Genomic DNA, 18,587 nt, shown 5'->3' on the forward strand with positions numbered 1-18,587 from the left:
AGAGAAGAGAAGGAAAGATGGGAGAGAAGGAAAGAGGGAGAGAAGGGAAGAGAAGGAAAGAGTGGACGGAAGGGAAGAGGGGAGAGAAGGGAAAGAGGGGAGGGAAGGGAAGAGAAGGAAAGAGGGGAGAGAAGGAAAGGGTGGAGAGAAGGGAAGAGGGAGAGAAGGGAAGAGAAGGAAAGAGGGGAAAGAAGGGAAGAGGGGAGAGAAGGGAAGAGAAGGAAAGATGGGAGAGAAGGAAAGAGGGGAGAGAAGGGAAGAGAAGAAGGAAAGAGGGGAGAGAAGGGAAGAGGAAAGAGTGGTGAGAAGGGAAGGGAAGATAAAGGAAAGAGGGGAGAGAAGGGAAAGAGGAGAGAAGGGAAAGAGAAGGAAAGAGGGGAGAGAAGGAAAGGGTGGAGAGAAGGAAAGAGGGGAGAGAAGGGAAGAGAAGGAAAGACGGGAGAGAAGGGAAGATAAAGGAAAGAGTGGAGAGAAGGGAAGATAAAGGAAAGAGGGGAGAGAAGGGAAGAGAAGGAAAGAGGGGAGAGAAGGGAAGAGAAGGAAAGAGGGGAGAGAAGGGAAGATAAAGGAAAGAGGGGAGAGAAGGGAAGAGAAGGAAAGAGGGGAGAGAAGGGAAGAGAAGGAAAGAGGGGAGAGAAGGGAAGATAAAGGAAAGAGGGGAGAGAAGGGAAGAGAAGGAAAGAGGGGAGAGAAGGAAGATTAAGGAAAGAGGGGAGAGAAGGGAAGATAAAGGAAAGAGGGGAGAGAAGGAAGAGAAGGAAAGAGGGGAGAGAAGGGAAGATAAAGGAAAGAGGGGAGAGAAGGGAAGAGAAGGAAAGAGGGGAGAGAAGGGAAGAGAAGGAAAGAGGGGAGAGAAGGGAAGATAAAGGAAAGAGGGGAGAGAAGGAAGAGAAGGAAAGAGGGGAGAGAAGGGAAGAGAAGGAAAGAGGGGAGAGAAGGGAAGATAAAGGAAAGAGGGGAGAGAAGGGAAGAGAAGGAAAGAGGGGAGAGAAGGGAAGATAAAGGAAAGAGGGGAGAGAAGGGAAGATTAAGGAAAGAGGGGAGAGAAGGGAAGATAAAGGAAAGAGGGGAGAGAAGGGAAGAGAAGGAAAGAGGGGAGAGAAGGGAAGAGGGGAGAGAAGGGAAAGAGGGGAGGGAAGGGAAGAGAAGGAAAGAGGGGAGAGAAGGGAAGAGAAGAAAAGAGGGGAGAGAAGTGAAAGAGGAGAGAAGGTAAGAGAAGGAAAGAGGGGAGAGAAGGGAAGAGGGGAGAGAAGGGAAGAGGGGAGAGAGAAGGGAAGAGGGAGAGAAGAGAAGAGAAGGAAAGATGGGAGAGAAGGAAAGAGGGGAGAGAAGGGAAGAGAAGGAAAGAGTGGACGGAAGGGAAGAGGGGAGAGAAGGGAAAGAGGGGAGGGAAGGGAAGAGAAGGAAAGAGGGGAGAGAAGGAAAGGGTGGAGAGAAGGGAAGAGGGAGAGAAGGGAAGAGAAGGAAAGAGGGGAAAGAAGGGAAGAGGGGAGAGAAGGGAAGAGAAGGAAAGATGGGAGAGAAGGAAAGAGGGGAGAGAAGGGAAGAGAAGAAGGAAAGAGGGGAGAGAAGGGAAGAGGAAAGAGTGGTGAGAAGGGAAGGGAAGATAAAGGAAAGAGGGGAGAGAAGGGAAAGAGGAGAGAAGGAAAGAGAAGGAAAAGGGGAGAGAAGGAAAGGGTGGAGAGAAGGAAAGAGGGGGAGAGAAGGAAGAGAAGGAAAGACGGGAGAGAAGGGAAGATAAAGGAAAGAGTGGAGAGAAGGGAAGATAAAGGAAAGAGGGGAGAGAAGGAAGAGAAGGAAAGAGGGAGAGAAGGGAAGAGAAGGAAAGAGGGAGAGAAGGGAAGATAAAGGAAAGAGGGGAGAGAAGGGAAGAGAAGGAAAGAGGGGAGAGAAGGGAAGAGAAGGAAAGAGGGGAGAGAAGGGAAGATAAAGGAAAGAGGGGAGAGAAGGGAAGAGAAGGAAAGAGGGGAGAGAAGGGAAGATTAAGGAAAGAGGGGAGAGAAGGGAAGATAAAGGAAAGAGGGGAGAGAAGGGAAGAGAAGGAAAGAGGGGAGAGAAGGGAAGATAAAGGAAAGAGGGGAGAGAAGGGAAGAGAAGGAAAGAGGGGAGAGAAGGGAAGAGAAGGAAAGAGGGAGAGAAGGGAAGATAAAGGAAAGAGGGGAGAGAAGGGAAGAGAAGGAAAGAGGGGAGAGAAGGGAAGAGAAGGAAAGAGGGAGAGAAGGGAAGATAAAGGAAAGAGGGGAGAGAAGGAAGAGAAGGAAAGAGGGGAGAGAAGGGAAGATAAAGGAAAGAGGGGAGAGAAGGGAAGATTAAGGAAAGAGGGGAGAGAAGGGAAGATAAAGGAAAGAGGGGAGAGAAGGGAAGAGAAGGAAAGAGGGGAGAGAAGGGAAGAGAAGGAAAGAGGGGAGAGAAGGGAAGATAAAGGAAAGAGGGGAGAGAAGGGAAGAGAAGGAAAGAGGGGAGAGAAGGGAAGAGAAGGAAAGAGGGGAGAGAAGGGAAGATAAAGGAAAGAGGGGAGAGAAGGGAAGAGAAGGAAAGAGGGGAGAGAAGGGAAGATTAAGGAAAGAGGGGAGAGAAGGGAAAGAGGAGAGAGAAGCCCGTCCATGTTGTTGACAGGCTGCTTTGTCTCCTGCACACACACACACACAGACACACACACACTCTCCTTTGAACCTGAAACCACATGCTATCCCAATTACAGATGTTCGCTGGAGAAAAGCACCTTTCTACTGTAGCCCTGTGATTGTAGAGATAGCTCGCTAGCTCGAGGTGATCACTCCACCATGTGAGCAGCAGCAAGGCCCCCTAGGAGGACAGACATGGGAGGTAAATTAGTTAGCAAGACGAGGTACACAGGTGCTGCTCCTGTTTACACGGAAGGAAATGGCCAGAGGTTATTAGCTGACAACAGCCAGAGAAAGCCGGGAGCTTCTCTATGTTAATGACTCCACTTAGGGCTCTGGCCCTATGGGCTCTGGTCAAAAGTAGTGCACTATTTAGGTAATAGGGTGTCATTTGGGGCAGAGCCACGCATTACGTTGTCCTCGGTGAGTGACTAAAGCACTGGATGTTTCCCCTAGCTGACTCACTGAAGATGTCCCCCCCCCCCACATATTTAGGTGGCGACAGCGGTGTTGCAGATCTGACGGTGAGGGAAATCTAAGTTGACGTTTCTCTCGGGTTTATTTGTCGTTTGTTGCTTCGTGTCCATGTAAGAGTCGACCACTCTGTCACTCTGTCCTTCCTCGCTGCACTCTCTCTTTTGTCTCCTAGCATGTGTTCTAAATGGCACTCTATTCCCTATTTAGTGCCCATAGGGCTCCTGTCAAAAGTAGTGCACGATATAGGGAATAGGGTGCCATTTGGCCGCGGATCCCATTCCACTAATTACAGACCAGTGTCCCAGAGATCCTGGACAACCCCCGGCAGGCAGAAACACAGGGTCTGCGGGCACTAAGCATCAATACAAGAAATCTACTTTAGGAGTTTGGCGACAATAGAGGAAACAGTCATGAATCACAGTCGCATGCGATGACAAGAAGCAGGACATTCTAATTATGGCGCTGAGAGAAATTTGAGGGAAAAGCCTCTTCTATTCTAATTGAATTTGGAGTAATGCTTTGTAGGCGACATGCCAATTACCAGTCGGAGGTAGAATCATCAGTCCCCGTTTCTCGAACAAAACTGTTTACTCGAGAAGTAAACTATGAACTAGGCCCATCTATATAGGCCTAGTTCATAGTTAATACGGACTAGGGCTGCAAATAGGATTAGGTGGTATCCAGATTTTCATACTGCCATACCACACCAGGGTATATGGTATTCCCGGAAGTGCACACAAGAGGCGCTGCGTCAGAACGCACAAAACCATTTACACAACATGGATCTTGATCCAGGAGGGGATTGATTGTCTGTCTGTGCTGTAACCAAGCTAGCAAGTTGGTGTAGCCCTGAGCTGGAGATCATTTATTTGGCACATCTTCGATAGCTCATTTATAGTTATCATACCGTCGTACGTAGAAATAACCCGGTATTCGGCATATACGGTGTACCGCCCAAGCCGAGAAGCAAGATTCAGGAAATAAGCAGGATAACCGGGAATACTTGCAACCCTATTGGACAACTGCCATTGTGTTGTCGTGAACTTATCTGAAGCACCGAGCTGATGCAAAGCAGGAGGAGTGGCCAGAGGCGGAGAGCGAGAGCTGGGCTCCTCTCTATCTCTCACGTCTCCAAAACCGCAGATCACGGGCAGATGTTTGCTCCAGTGGCTGATGAGGTCCTAGTCAACCGTTGCGTCACTCACACAGCAATTACAGTGTAACCTCAAAAAGGCTCTGTAATCTATAGCGGGCACCACTACTTTTTAAACAGAGACCTATGGGCCCTTGTCAAACGTAGCACACTAAATAGGGAATAGAGTGCCATCTGGGATGCAGGCAGAGTCCACATTCTGAAAAAGTTATCATCGTCCACCCAGATCTAGAATGTATGTGCAGGGTGTGATGTTGTCAAGTGCGTGTGTGACATGTTTAGATTGATTTAGAAGCCACTACTGGAAAAACAAACACTACATAGACACAGAACACACACACACGCACACATACACAGTTAGCCAGCTACGCCTAAACAATTGTTTGGTTATGGAGTTAACTGAACAGCTTCTCTATCTACAGCATAGGTCAGCTACTGAATGTGCAAAACAGGGAAACTGGTTTTTGTTGTTGTGAATATACAGTGTACGCATACCGATGAGATGAAACCGTCTGTCATCCATCACCTCACGGTAAAAAATTTAAAAAGTCACAATAACAGCACTACTTGTCACAACGAACGGTGGCTCTGACAATTTTCTGGTCTGTAAAAGGGAGACAGAGACTCCATCCCAAATGGCACCCTATTCCCTTCACAGGGCACTGCTTTTGACCAGGGCCCGTTGGGAATAGTGTGCCAACACACCAAGTCGGTGTGAAGGGCAGAGATGAAAGCACGAGCACCAACATGTGAAGTTCATAAGAGCACGTCAAATTGGGCGTCAAATGAAAGCTTAGAGTCTATATTCTGGGAAATGAAGGCATAGATCCATTTGAACAATTTTACGTCTTTCAAGTTAGGCATAAGTAAAGGCTTTGATTTCTGGACGAACAGATGGAAAATGGGTCTTACAAAACATCAACCAGAAAAAGTCTTAAAAGGTATCAGAAATACATCAAAACAAAATGATGTTTAAATAAAGACCCGTCAACTAATATCAATACTTATATTTATATTCTGTAGAAATTGTTACCTTCTGTAAGGTTAAGAAACATTGCCTTGTGCCTTGCCATTCCGTTACCAAAAACCCACAAAGGTTTCTAGTTTCTGAACACCTGTAAATGCCATTTCCTGCAATCTAAAGCCAAAATGTTCCTCATAAACTCAGCAAAAACAGAAACGTCCTCTCACTGTTTCAGCAAGTATTTGTATGAACATAACAAGATTCAACAACTGAGAAATAAACTGAACAAGTTCCACAGACATGTGACTAACAGAAATTGAATAATGTGTCCCTGAACAAAGGGGGGGTCAAAATCAAAAGTAACTGTCGGTATCTGGTGTGGCCACCAGCTGCATTAAGTACTACCAGGCATCTCCTCCTCATGGACTGCACCAGATTTTCCAGGTCTTGCTGTGAGATTTTACCCCACTCTCCCACCAAGACACCTGCACATTCCTAGACATTTCTGGGGGGAATGGCCCTCGCCCTCACTCTCCAATCCAAGAGGTCCCAGAGGTCCCCTCAATGGGATTGAGATCCGGGCTCTTCGCTGGCCATGGCAGAACACTGACATTCCTGTCTTGCAGGAAATCACGCACAGAACGAGCAGTATGGCTGGTGGCATTGTCATGCTGGAGGGTCATGTCAGGATGAGCCTGCAGGAAGGGTACCACATGAGGGAGGAGGACGTCTTCCCTGTAACGCACAGCTGTGCGATTGCCTGCAATGACAACAAGCTCAGTCCAATGATGCTGTGACACACCGCCCCAGACCATGACGGACCCTCCACATCGATCCCGCTCCAGAGTACAGGCATCGGTGTAATGCTCATTCCTTCAACGATAAACGCGAATCCGACCATCACCCCTGGCGAGACAAAATCGTGACTCGTCAGTGAAGAGCACTTTTTGCCAGTCCTGTCTGGTCCAGCGGCGGTGGGTTTGTGCCCATTGGCGACGTTGTTGCCGGTGATGTCTGGTGAGGACCTGCCTTACAACAGGCCTACAAGCCCTCAGTCCAGCCTTTCTCAGCCTATTGTGGGAAGTCTGAGCACTGATGTAGGGATTGTGCGTTCCTGGTGTAACTTGGGCAGTTGTCGTTGCCATCCTGCACCTGTCGCACAGGTGTGATGTTCGGATGTACTGATCCTGTGCAGGTGTTGTTACACGTGGTCTGCCACTGCGAGGACGATCAGCTGTCCATCCTGTCTCCCTGTAGCGCTGTCTTAGGCCACATCTGCAGTCCTTATGCCACCTTGCAGCATGCCTAAGGCAAGTTCACGCAGATGAGCAGGGACCCTGGGCATCTTCCTTTTGGTGTTTTTCAGAGTCAGTAGAAAGGCCTTTTTAGTGTCCTAAGTTTTCATAACTGTGACCTTAATTGCCTACCGTCTGTAAGCTGCTAGTGTCTTAATGACCGTTCCACAGGAGCATGTTCATTAATTGTTTATGGTTTATTGAACAATCATGGGAAACAGTGTTTAAATCCTTTACAATGAAGATCTGTGAAGTTATTTGGATTTTTAAAAATTATCTTTGAAAGACAGGGTCCTGAAAAACATTTCTTTTTTTGCCGAGTTTACGATAACAAATCAAGTATTTCTTTTTTTACATAGTGCGCAACCAGTCCACAAGGTGGCACAGCGCCTCGCTTACATTCTTTGGGGGGGAACCCTGCCACATGTCTCTTAAGGTATTTTCAAATGTCTTAAAGTTCACAGAAGTAACAAGTAATGGTAGACCTTCCAATTAGTTATCGTGATTTTACTGATATAAATCTGGTTTGTGAATTATTAAGTGATTAAAATGTGTGATTACTGCAATTGATTTGGCTGCAATGGCAAATCATAATAGTCACAAACCACAGGTGGGTCACCTGCTACTCTCCTCCTTTCTCCTGACATATAGTTATGTTCAGCTCATAACTGTTGTCTTTGTCTTTCTGTTGTCTGGTGGTCAAACCAAGAGTGTTAAAACAGTCTGAGAATGGATAGCTCTTCCCTCTCTTCCCTCTCCCCCCCCCCCTCTCTCTCGCTCTCTCTCTCTCCAATTAATGTCACCTCTCGCAGCTCTTAACGACACCAACCCAAGAGCCCCCTCTCTTTCCATTTACCCATACCAACCTACTCACCCACTGAGCACCGACTGACACCAGATGTTGAAAAGTAGTTGAAATTTGGTCAGTCCACCATGGCCTTGATGTTGACGTCCACAGATGGGCTGGACAGGACCAAATCTGAACCCATCATACAGGTATGTTTCACAAATTTAGCACAATACAGTACAGTACTGAGTAGAGCACAGTAGAGTACAATACAATACAGTACTGAGTAGAGCACAGTAGAGTACAATACAATACAGTACAGTACTGAGTAGAGCACAGTAGAGTACAATACAATACAGTACTGAGTAGAGCACAGTAGAGTACAATACAATACAGTACTGAGTAGACTACAGTAGAGTACAGTACTGTACTGAGTAGAGCACAGTAGAGTACAGTACAGTACTGAGTAGAGCACAGTAGAGTACAGTACAGTACTGAGTAGAGCACAGTAGAGTACAATACAATACAGTACTGAGTAGACTACAGTAGAGTACAGTACAGTACTGAGTAGAGTACAATACAAAACAGTACTGAGTAGACTACAGTAGGGTACAGTACTGTACTGAGTAGAGCACAGTAGAGTACAATACAATACAGTAGAGAGTAGACCACAGTAGAGTACAATACAGTACTGAGTAGAGCACAGTAGAGGACAATACAATACAGAGTAAGTAGAGCACAGTAGAGTACAGTCTAATATAATACAGTAGTACAATACAACACATGACAGTAGAGCAACCGTACTGTACTGAACTATAGTCTATTTTACTGTCCTGTGCTCTACTGCACTGAACTCTACTCTACCCTACTCTGCTGTATTGCACTGCACTCAGCTGCAGGGTTTCGCAAATTTGGTTCTAGGACCCCCCCCCCCCCCCCAGGACACCAGTTGCTCATCCCTTGCTTTTATAGTGCAATACTTTTCAAAAGATAATGTTCTCTGTGGGTCATTTGACAAGAAGCTGAACATAATACCATGCTATTGTTTGAGGAGAGTGCACAATCTTGAACATGAAAAGTTATTAATAAACAGAACATAACACACACAAACATAGATTACTAATAAATATTCTGTAGATAGAGTATCTGTTCATTTCTCCTAGAATTTAACATTTTGCTGAGGTTATAGTCAGGTTTTTGTTAGGACATGTTCTTTAACGGTCAAAAGTAGTGAACTAAATAGGGAATAGGGTGCCATTTGGGATGGAGCCCCTTGTTTTTGTTTCTGGCAGGAACACAAGGCTGTTTCCTATCGTGAGGAGCGCTGTCGTTTGGGGAGTAAAGAGGTCAGCTCAGGCACTGTAGCTCTGTGCCATTACTAAGGTGTGTGTGAGTTGTCTGTGTGTGTGTGTGTGTGTGTGTGTGTGTGTGTGTGTGTGTGTGTGTGTGTGTGTGTGTGTGTGTGTGTGTGTGTGTGTGTGTGTGTGTGTGTGTGTGTGTGTGTGTGTGTGTGTGTGTGTGTGTGTGTGTGTGTGTGTGTGTGTGTGTGTGTGTGTGTGTGTGTGTGTGTGTGTGTGTGTGTGTGTGTGTGTGTGTGTGTGTGTGTGTGTGTGTGTGTGTGTGAGAGAAAGAGAGAGATGGCTGTGTGCCAGGCTAGGTCCTCAGATAGCTTATCCCACTGGCACACAGGATCCCAGCTGCTTGGCAAACAGGACCCCAGCTGCTTGCTATGTATAGTCACAATATAGCTTGGATCCAGAATCTTTTTGCACCTTTAACTGACCGGGGGGGTCATTTGTGACTCATTTCAGGAAACTAGGCGAATGCCACACGTCACAACTTCACAGGAGAGGCATTATAACATAAAAATGAATTATCTAAATGTGTTTGTATGCCATCTGTTAATACAAATAAAATGAAACAATTACGAGCCTAGTTGGTTTAGCCACGGAAAAAGGCAGGAACCTCTCCCGCTAGCCATGATTGGCTGAGATAATAGATGGGCTGGACATGCCGAGAGATGAGTTCGGATCAGTCTATTATGTAGCATGCTGCTGTCTATAACATGAGCTGCTCAGTATGTGTAGATAATCATTTCTACCGTGGCTTTTTTGAAAGAATAAGAACTGCAAAAGTGTTGCTCCTGCTCTTCACTTTCTGGATGACGATCGTGCCATGCTGACTGAGTTAGGTAAAAACATGTTAACTGAACAAGACATTGTAGAGTCTTCTGATGACAGTGACGGGGAAGAAACGGCGATCAACAGTGTTGTTGTCATGGAAGAAGTTGAATGCCTTTTGAAATCATGGAATGCCCGGTGGAAGCAGAGTATGATAGCTCAGGAGATTCTGGCGTTTTGATTGCAAATATGCAGAGGGTGTTGAAAAGAGAACACACAGAAGGCTGTTGTATAAAACACCTGTCTCTGGAAGAGTCCAGCTAGCTACATTTTCAGATATTATACGTTTCTAATTTTTTCAGAAAGTCATTTTCATTGCAAGTAAAAGCATACTGTTAGGTAGCTAGCTAATGTTGGCTGGCTGGCTCTCTAGCTAACGTTACATGGATGATCTGTGTAGTACTAATATTACTATCTCAGAAAGCCATTCGCATTGCTAGTTATAGCCTAATGTTAGCTAGCTAGCTAACACTGAACCTAGTTGGTTAACTTTAGCTACCTGCAGATTCATGCATGGTGGTTAGCTATGACAATCAGTATGGGTTGGGATTATTAGCTCGTTCAAAACACCTGAGACCTCGGAAATCTCCGACTTCCGACTTCAGTGCTTTGAAGACAACTGGGTACTCGGAAAAACGAGCTTGGACTGAATTATATTTTTAAAAAAGGTCATCCAACTCGGAATTCTAACTCGGGAACTCGGGCCTCCTTCACTGACGCCATAATTTGACCTCGTATGTTTACAAGTTCCCAGTTCCCTTGTAAGCACCATTAGGTTAATTGATTAGCTAGCTAGCTACATGTGTAAACAAAAGACTCTACTTTACCAGATGACTACATTAACCATCAAGTTAGCCAGGTGTGTCTGGGGATGATTACAATCATCTATTGTATTTCATGAACACGTGTACATGTCCAGACAATAGTGACCAATTCATTACTTAGCTAGATGTGGCTGGGGGGTGGTTATAGCATTTCTTTCACATGATCCGTCAATTTAGAGTGTGTCTGGGTAAGAATCATCGGAATTATTTACACAATATTTATCTGGACACTTTCTATTTTTAACTTCTCTAGGGTAGAATTTTTGATGAATAGCGTGCCCAAATTAAACTGCCTTCTACTCAGGCCCAGAAGATATGATATGCATATAATTAGTAGATTTGGATAGAAAACACTCTAAAGTTTCCAAAACTGTTACAATAATGTCTGTGAGTATAAAATAACTGATTTGGCAGGCGAAAACCTGAGAAAGATTCATTCAGAAAGTTGGTAAGTGGTAAGTGAATAATTTTCTCTATTTCTGACTTGTGTAACTCTTCTACTTGGCTCGTTATTGTTTGTATTGATTTGTCTGCTGGGCTATGTTCTCAAATAATTGTAAGGTATGCGTTTGCCGTAAAGCATTTTTAAAATCTGACACCGTGGTTGGAGTCACAAGAAGTTAATCTTTAAACCTATGTAAAATAGTTGTATCTTTTCTGAATTTCTATAATGAGTATTTCTGTATTTGAATTTGGCGCTCTGCAATCTCACTGGATGTTGGCCAGATGGGATGCTAGATGTTCCACATACCCTAGAGAGGTTTTAATATTGCTACTATGCAAATATGCAAGTTACCATTTCACTGTACTGTTTACACCTTACTTATCCTGTGCATGGGACAAATAAACGTTGATATAGTGTGTGTTTACCAGAGACCGTAATGTGAAGGGCAACATGACAACATGACCGGAAGGACAACATGACTTTTACTCTTTAAATCTTTGGTTGTTTCAAATTAATACACTACCTTACTCACTCTGTTTAGCACATGGCCTCACATGTGAATCCTTAAAGAGGAGATGGTGCGGCTAAGGCTTAGGAGGGTGTGAATAATGCTGAATGGGTGTAGACAAAGATGATCTCTCCAGTAGGTGCACCAAAACATTCAAGGGCCATTTTTATCAAAAGCGGGGTCACGAGTTGATCAACTTTCCAAGCAGAATTACAATCCCGTTGTTCCTAAACCAAATCGAGCCGGTCGGTGACATGTGAGGATCTCCCACTCAATTTGACTCCGGACAAGTGGTCATGCTCGTATTTTCTTTCACTTTACAATGACATGAATAAATGGAAATAAACGACAGGGAAATCAATTTTAAAAAACGGTCTGGAGCGACAAATGCAGTTTTTAATATGTCTATGGTTACTTTTATTTAACTTTTAGTTATTAACATTTGTATTGTTTTTATTTCACTCAATGGTCATGATGCTGCTCCACTTATGGTCACAATACCCCCATAATGACAAAGACAAAACCGTTAGAAATTCATGCAAAAAAAAAAAAAACTGAAATATCACATTTTCATAAGTATTCCGATCGTTTACTCAGTACTTTGTTGAAGCACCTCTGGCAGCGATTACAGCATTGAGTCTTCTTGGGTATGACGCTACAAGTTTGGCACTCCTGTACTTGGGGAGTTTCACCCATTCTTCTTTGCAGATCCTTTCACGCTCTGTCAGGTTGGATGTGGAGCGTCGCTGCACAGCTATGTTCAGGTCTCTCCAGAGATGTTCGATCGGGTTCAAGTCCGGGCTCTGGCTGGGCGACTCAAGGACATTCAGAGAAGCCACTCCTGCGTTGTCTTGGCTCTGTGCTAAGGGTCGTTGTGCTGTGATCTTTTGCCCCAGTCTGAGGTCCTAAGCGCTCTAGAGGACGTTTTCATCAAGGATCTCTCTTTACTTTTCTCCGTTCATCTTTACCTTGATGCTGACTAGTCTCCCAGTCCTTGCTGCTGAAAAACATCCCCACCGCATGTTGCTGCCACCGTAGGGAATGTGCCAGGTTTCCTCCAGACACAATGCTTTCCATTCAGGCCAAAGAGTTCAGTATTGGTTTCATCAGACCAGAACATCTGGTTTGTCATGGTCTGAGAGTCTTTAGGTGCCTTTTGGCAAACTCCAAGTGGGCTGTCATGTGCCATTTACTGATGAATGGCTTCAGTCTGGCCACTCTACCATAAAGGCCTGATTGGTGGAGTGCTACAGAGATGGTTGTCCTTCTGGAAGGTTCTCCCATCTCCACAGAGGAACTCTAGAGCTCTGTCAGTGACCATCAGGTTCTTGGTCACCTCCCTGAGTCAGAGGATACTTATAGTTAGTGAGGAAGCAACGCTTTCATTCCAGGAGAGGGAGAGGTTTGTTCCACCATTTAGGTACCTTTTGAGTATTGTAACTTGGTGAATTTTTATTTATTTATTATTTCACCTTATTTTAACATTCTGTCATAAAGAACACAAGTAAAAATAAAAATAAATCCCCATCTCAAGAGGTTAAATAAAAAAATAAAAAAATACTATCGCAAGTGACAAATAAAGTAACAGGTTTGACTGTGAGGACTTATATAAACTACAGAATGTATTTGGGCTCCATTGTGAAACGGATGTGGCATACTTGACATTTTTCCAAACTTTGCGACGTCTTTAGTGAAGACAGATTTCGTCCATAGACCAGTAAGTTTTCATTTATTTGGTAATTATATTTTTTTCGGGGGGTAGCTCAACTTCAATATTCCATCAATGTAATCGCCTGCATCATGTCCAATCCCCATATATGTTTCTGTAATGCCAAGAGTGTGCTGTCAACAAAGGGTGGCTACTTTGAAGAATCTCAAATCTAAAATATATTTTGATTTGTTTAATTCTTTTTTGCTTACTACATGATCCCATGTGTGTTATTTCATAGTTGTGATGTCTTCAATATTATTCTACAATGTAGGAAACAGTAAAAATAAAGAAAAACCCATGAATGAGTAGGTGTGTCCAAACTTTTGACTGGTACTGTCATGTTTGTCATTTATTATCATGTCTTGTCCCTGTGCTCCCCATGCTATTCGTTTCCCTCTGCTGGTCTTATTTGGTTCTTTCCCTCCTATCCCTCTCTCTCCCCCTCCCTCTCTCACTCTCTCGCTCTCTCTTCTCTCTATCGTTCCGTTCCTGCTCCCAGCTGTTCCTATTCCCCTAATCATCATTTAGTCTTCCCACACCTGTTCCCGATCCTTTTCCCCCTGATTAGACTCCCTATTTATTCCTTTGTGATCCGTTCCTGTTCCGTCGGTTCCTTGTTTTGTATTCACCATGCTGTGATTGCGTTTCGCCCTGTCCTGTCGTGTTTTTTGCCGTGATTGTGTATCACCCTGTCCTGTCGTGTTTTGTGCCTTCATCAGACGCTGCGTGTGAGCAGGTGTCTCAGTCGACTACGGCCTGCGCCTACCCGAAGCGACCTGCAGTCTGTGGCCGCTTCTCCAGTTGTTTTCCCTTCTACAAATCTAGAGGATTTCAGTTATTCCGTTTTGAACATTAATAAACTCTGTTTCTGTTAAGTCGCGTTTGGGTCCTCTTTCACCTGCATGACAGAAGGAACCGACCACGGAATGGACCCAGCGACTTCAGACGCTCGTTACACTGCCGTCGAGATCCAAGGAGCCATGCTCGGCAGACACGAGCAGGAATTGTCTGCTGCTCGCCATGCCGTGGAGAACCTGGCCGCTCAGGTTTCCGACCTCTCTGGACAGTTCCAGAGTCTACGTCTCGTGCCACCTGTTACTCCCTGGCCTGCCGAGCCTCCAGAACCCAGGGTTAATAACCCACCTTGCTACTCCGGGCAGCCCACTGAGTGCCGCTCCTTTCTCACGCAGTGTGAGATTGTGTTCTCTCTCCAACCCAACACATACTCTAGAGAGAGAGCTCGGGTTGCTTACGTCATTTCACTCCTTACTGGCCGGGCTCGAGAATGGGGCACAGCTATCTGGGAGGCAAGGGCTGATTGCTCTATCAAATTCCAGAACTTTAAAGAGGAGATGATTCGGGTTTTTGACCGTTCAGTTTTTGGTGGGGAGGCTTCTAGGGCCCTGGCTTCCTTATGCCAAGGTGAACGGTCCATAACGGATTATTCCATTGAGTTTCGCACTCTTGCTGCCTCTAGTGAGTGGAACGAGCCGGCGCTGCTCGCTCGTTTTCTGGAGGACTCCACGCAGTGGTTAAGGATGAGATTCTCTCCCGGGAGGTTCCTTCAGATGTGGACTCTTTGATTGCTCTCGCCATCCGCATAGAACGACGGGTAGATCTTCGTCACCGGGCTCGTGGAAGAGAGCTCGCATCAACGGTGTTTCCCTGCTCCGCATCGCAACCATCTCCCTCCTCTGGCTTTGAGACTGAGCCCATGCAGCTGGGAGGGATTCGCATCTCGAATAAGGAGAGGGAACGGAGGATCACCAACCGCCTGTGCCTCTATTGCGGAGTTGCTGGACATTTTGTTAATTCATGTCCAGTAAGAGGCCAGAGCCCATCAGTAAGCGGAGGGCTACTGGTGAGCGCTACTACTCAGTCCTCTTCATCTAGATCTTGTACTACTATGTCGGTCCATCTACGCTGGACCGGTTCGGGTGCTACATGCAGTGCCTTGATTGACTCTGGGGCTGAGGGTTGTTTCATGGACGAAGCATGGGTTCGGAAACATAACATTCCTTTCAGACCGTTAGACAAGCCTACGCCCATGTTTGCCTTAGATGGTAGTCATCTTCCCAGTATCAAATTTGAGACACTACCTTTAACTCTCACAGTATCTGGTAACCACAGTGAGACTATTTCTTTTTGATTTTCCGTTCACCGTTTACACCTGTTGTTTTGGGTCATCCCTGGCTAGTATGTCATAATCCTTCTATTAATTGGTCTAGTAATTCTATCCTATCCTGGAACGTTTCTTGTCATGTGAAGTGTTTAATGTCTGCCATCCCTCCCGTTTCTTCTCTCCCTACTTCTCAGGAGGAACCTGGCGATTTGACAGGAGTGCCGGAGGAATATCATGATCTGCGCACGGTCTTCAGTCGGTCCCGAGCCAACTCCCTTCCTCCTCACCGGTCGTATGATTGTAGTATTGATCTCCTTCCAGGGACCACGCCTCCTCGAGGTAGACTATACTCTCTGTCGGCTCCCGAACGTAAGGCTCTCGAGGATTATTTGTCTGTGTCTCTTGACGCCGGTAACATAGTGCCTTCTTCTTCTCCGGCCGGGCGGGGTTCTTTTTGTTAAGAAGAAGGACGGTACTCTGCGCCCCTGCGTGGATTATCGAGGGCTGAATGACATAACGGTTAAGAATCGTTATCCGCTTCCCCTTATGTCATCAGCCTTCGAGATTCTGCAGGGAGCCAGGTGCTTTACTAAGTTGGACCTTCGTAACGCTTACCATCTCGTGCGCATCAGAGAGGGGGACGAGTGGAAAACGGCGTTTAACACTCCGTTAGGGCATTTTGAGTACCGGGTTCTGCCGTTCGGTCTCGCCAATGCGCCAGCTGTTTTTCAGGCATTAGTTAATGATGTTCTGAGAGACATGCTGAACATTTTTGTTTTTGTCTATCTTGACGATATCCTGATTTTTCTCCGTCACTCGAGATTCATGTTCAGCACGTTCGACGTGTTCTACAGCGCCTTTTAGAGAATTGTCTCTACGTAAAGGCTGAGAAGTGCTCTTTTCATGTCTCCTCCGTTACTTTTCTCGGTTCCGTTATTTCCGCTGAAGGCATTCAGATGGATTCCGCTAAGGTCCAAGCTGTCAGTGATTGGCCCGTTCCAAGGTCACGTGTCGAGTTGCAGCGCTTTTTTAGGTTTCGCTAATTTCTATCGGCGTTTCATTCGTAATTTCGGTCAAGTTGCTGCCCCTCTCACAGCTCTTACTTCTGTCAAGACGTGTTTTAAGTGGTCCGGTTCCGCCCAGGGAGCTTTTGATCTTCTAAAGAACGTTTACGTCCGCTCCTATCCTCGTTACTCCTGACGTCACTAGACAATTTATTGTCGAGGTTGACGCTTCAGAGGTAGGCGTGGGAGCCATTCTATCCCAGCGCTTCCAGTCTGACGATAAGGTTCATCCTTGCGCTTATTTTTCTCATCGCCTGTCGCCATCTGAGCGCAACTATGATGTGGGTAACCGTGAACTGCTCGCCATCCGCTTAGCCCTAGGCGAATGGCGACAGTGGTTGGAGGGCGACCGTTCCTTTTGTCGTTTGGACAGACCATAAGAACCTTGAGTACATCCGTTCTGCCAAACGACTTAATGCCCGTCAAGCTCGTTGGGCGTTGTTTTTCGCTCGTTTCGAGTTTGTGATTTCTTACCGTCCGGGTAGCAAGAACACCAAGCCTGATGCCTTATCCCGTCTGTTTAGTTCTTCTGTGGCTTCTACTGATCTCGAGGGGATTCTTCCTTATGGGCGTGTTGTCGGGTTGACAGTCTGGGGAATTGAAAGACAGGTTAAGCAAGCACTCACGCACACTGCGTCGCCGCCGCGCTTGTCCTAGTAACCTCCTTTTCGTTCCTGTTTCCACTCGTCTGGCTGTTCTTCAGTGGGCTCACTCTGCCAAGTTAGCTGGTCATCCCGGTGTTCGAGGCACTCTTGCGTCTATTCGCCAGCGCTTTTGGTGGCCGACTCAGGAGCGTGACACGCGCCGTTTCGTGGCTGCGTGTTCAGACTGCGCGCAGAAGAAGTCTGGTAATTTTTTTCTGCTTCTGCTCCTGGTCTTGCTGGGTCTCAGTCTGTTCCCTGCCATCACATCTCTCCTGTTCTTGTCCCTGCCCTTGCTGTGTCTCAGTCTGTCCCTAGTTCTCATTTTTTTTTTAGAGTAGTACCCTAGTTTCCCTTTTTATCGTTTTCGTTACGGTCCTGAGGAGAGGAGTTGGGTTCTTTCTCGGGACGTGCTGGACCGTTTGATCTATGATTTCCTCCGTTGCTGCCAGTGTTCCTCCTCGAGAGCGCCAGGAGGCGCTCGGTGAGTGGGGGTACTGTCATGTTTGTCATTTATTATCATGTCTTGTCCCTGTGCTCCCCATGCTATTCGTTTCCCTCTGCTGGTCTTATTTGGTTCTTTCCCTCCTATCCCTCTCTCTCCCCCTCCCTCTCTCACTCTCTCGCTCTCTCTTCTCTCTATCGTTCCGTTCCTGCTCCCAGCTGTTCCTATTCCCTAATCATCATTTAGTCTTCCCACACCTGTTCCCGATCCTTTTCCCCTGATTAGACTCCCTATTTATTCCTTTGTGATCCGTTCCTGTTCCGTCGGTTCCTTGTTTTGTATTCACCATGCTGTGATTGCGTTTCGCCCTGTCCTGTCGTGTTTTTTGCCGTGATTGTGTATCACCCTGTCCTGTCGTGTTTTGTGCCTTCATCAGACGCTGCGTGTGAGCAGGTGTCTCAGTCGACTACGGCCTGCGCCTACCCGAAGCGACCTGCAGTCTGTGGCCGCTTCTCCAGTTGTTTTCCCTTCTACAAATCTAGAGGATTTCAGTTATTCCGTTTTGAACATTAATAAACTCTGTTTCTGTTAAGTCGCGTTTGGGTCCTCTTTCACCTGCATGACAGGTACTGTATGTTTGTAAATTTACCATTAAAAAATAAACATAATGATCGAGTGTCCATAGCGGTCTAACGCACTGCATCGCAGTGCTTGAGGCATTACTATAGACCTGGGTTCAATCCCAGGCTGTGTCACAACCGGCCATGACTGGAGTCCCATAGGGCGGCGCAGAATTGGCCCAGCGTCGTCAGGTTTAGAGGAGGGTTTGGCCCGCCGGGGTCTTACTTGGTTACTCATTGCGCTCTAGCGACTCCCAGTACCGGGTACCTGCAGCCTGACTTTGAATGAAAGGTGTTTCCTCCGACACATTGGTGCAGATGACTTCCGGGTTAAGCGGGGGGGGGGGGGGGGGGTTTAGAAGCGCAGTTTAGCGGGTCATGTTTCAGAGGATGCATGACTCTGCCAAGCCCGTTGGGGAGTTGCAATTGGACATCACATTTAACATTACATTACATTTAAGTCATTTAGCAGACGCTCTTATCCAGAGCGACTTACAAATTGGTGCATTCACCTTATGACATCACAAAATTGGGGAGAAAAAGAGGGTGAAATAAATACAAATAAAGAGCCCACACTGCCACCCACAGAACAGAAGCAGATTAACTGCCAAAAAACTAAAATGTATACAGTTATTTTATATAACCCGGATTGGCATTACGAGGACAAATATATATTTTTGGCAAGCAATCATTATTTTGGCAAACAATTATTGTCCCTAACACCAAA

The 18,587-nt window shown here is 46.1% G+C and overlaps 1 protein-coding gene across 1 annotated transcript in view; it reads right to left on the reverse strand.

The window, feature by feature from the left end:
• The window catches only part of LOC124043812 (kalirin-like), a 291,619-nt gene that overhangs the window by 214,804 nt on the left and 58,228 nt on the right, over positions 1-18,587 (reverse strand).

This window comes from Oncorhynchus gorbuscha, linkage group LG09 (assembly GCF_021184085.1).
Source record: "Oncorhynchus gorbuscha isolate QuinsamMale2020 ecotype Even-year linkage group LG09, OgorEven_v1.0, whole genome shotgun sequence".
NCBI classification, from domain to species: Eukaryota; Metazoa; Chordata; class Actinopteri; order Salmoniformes; family Salmonidae; genus Oncorhynchus; species Oncorhynchus gorbuscha.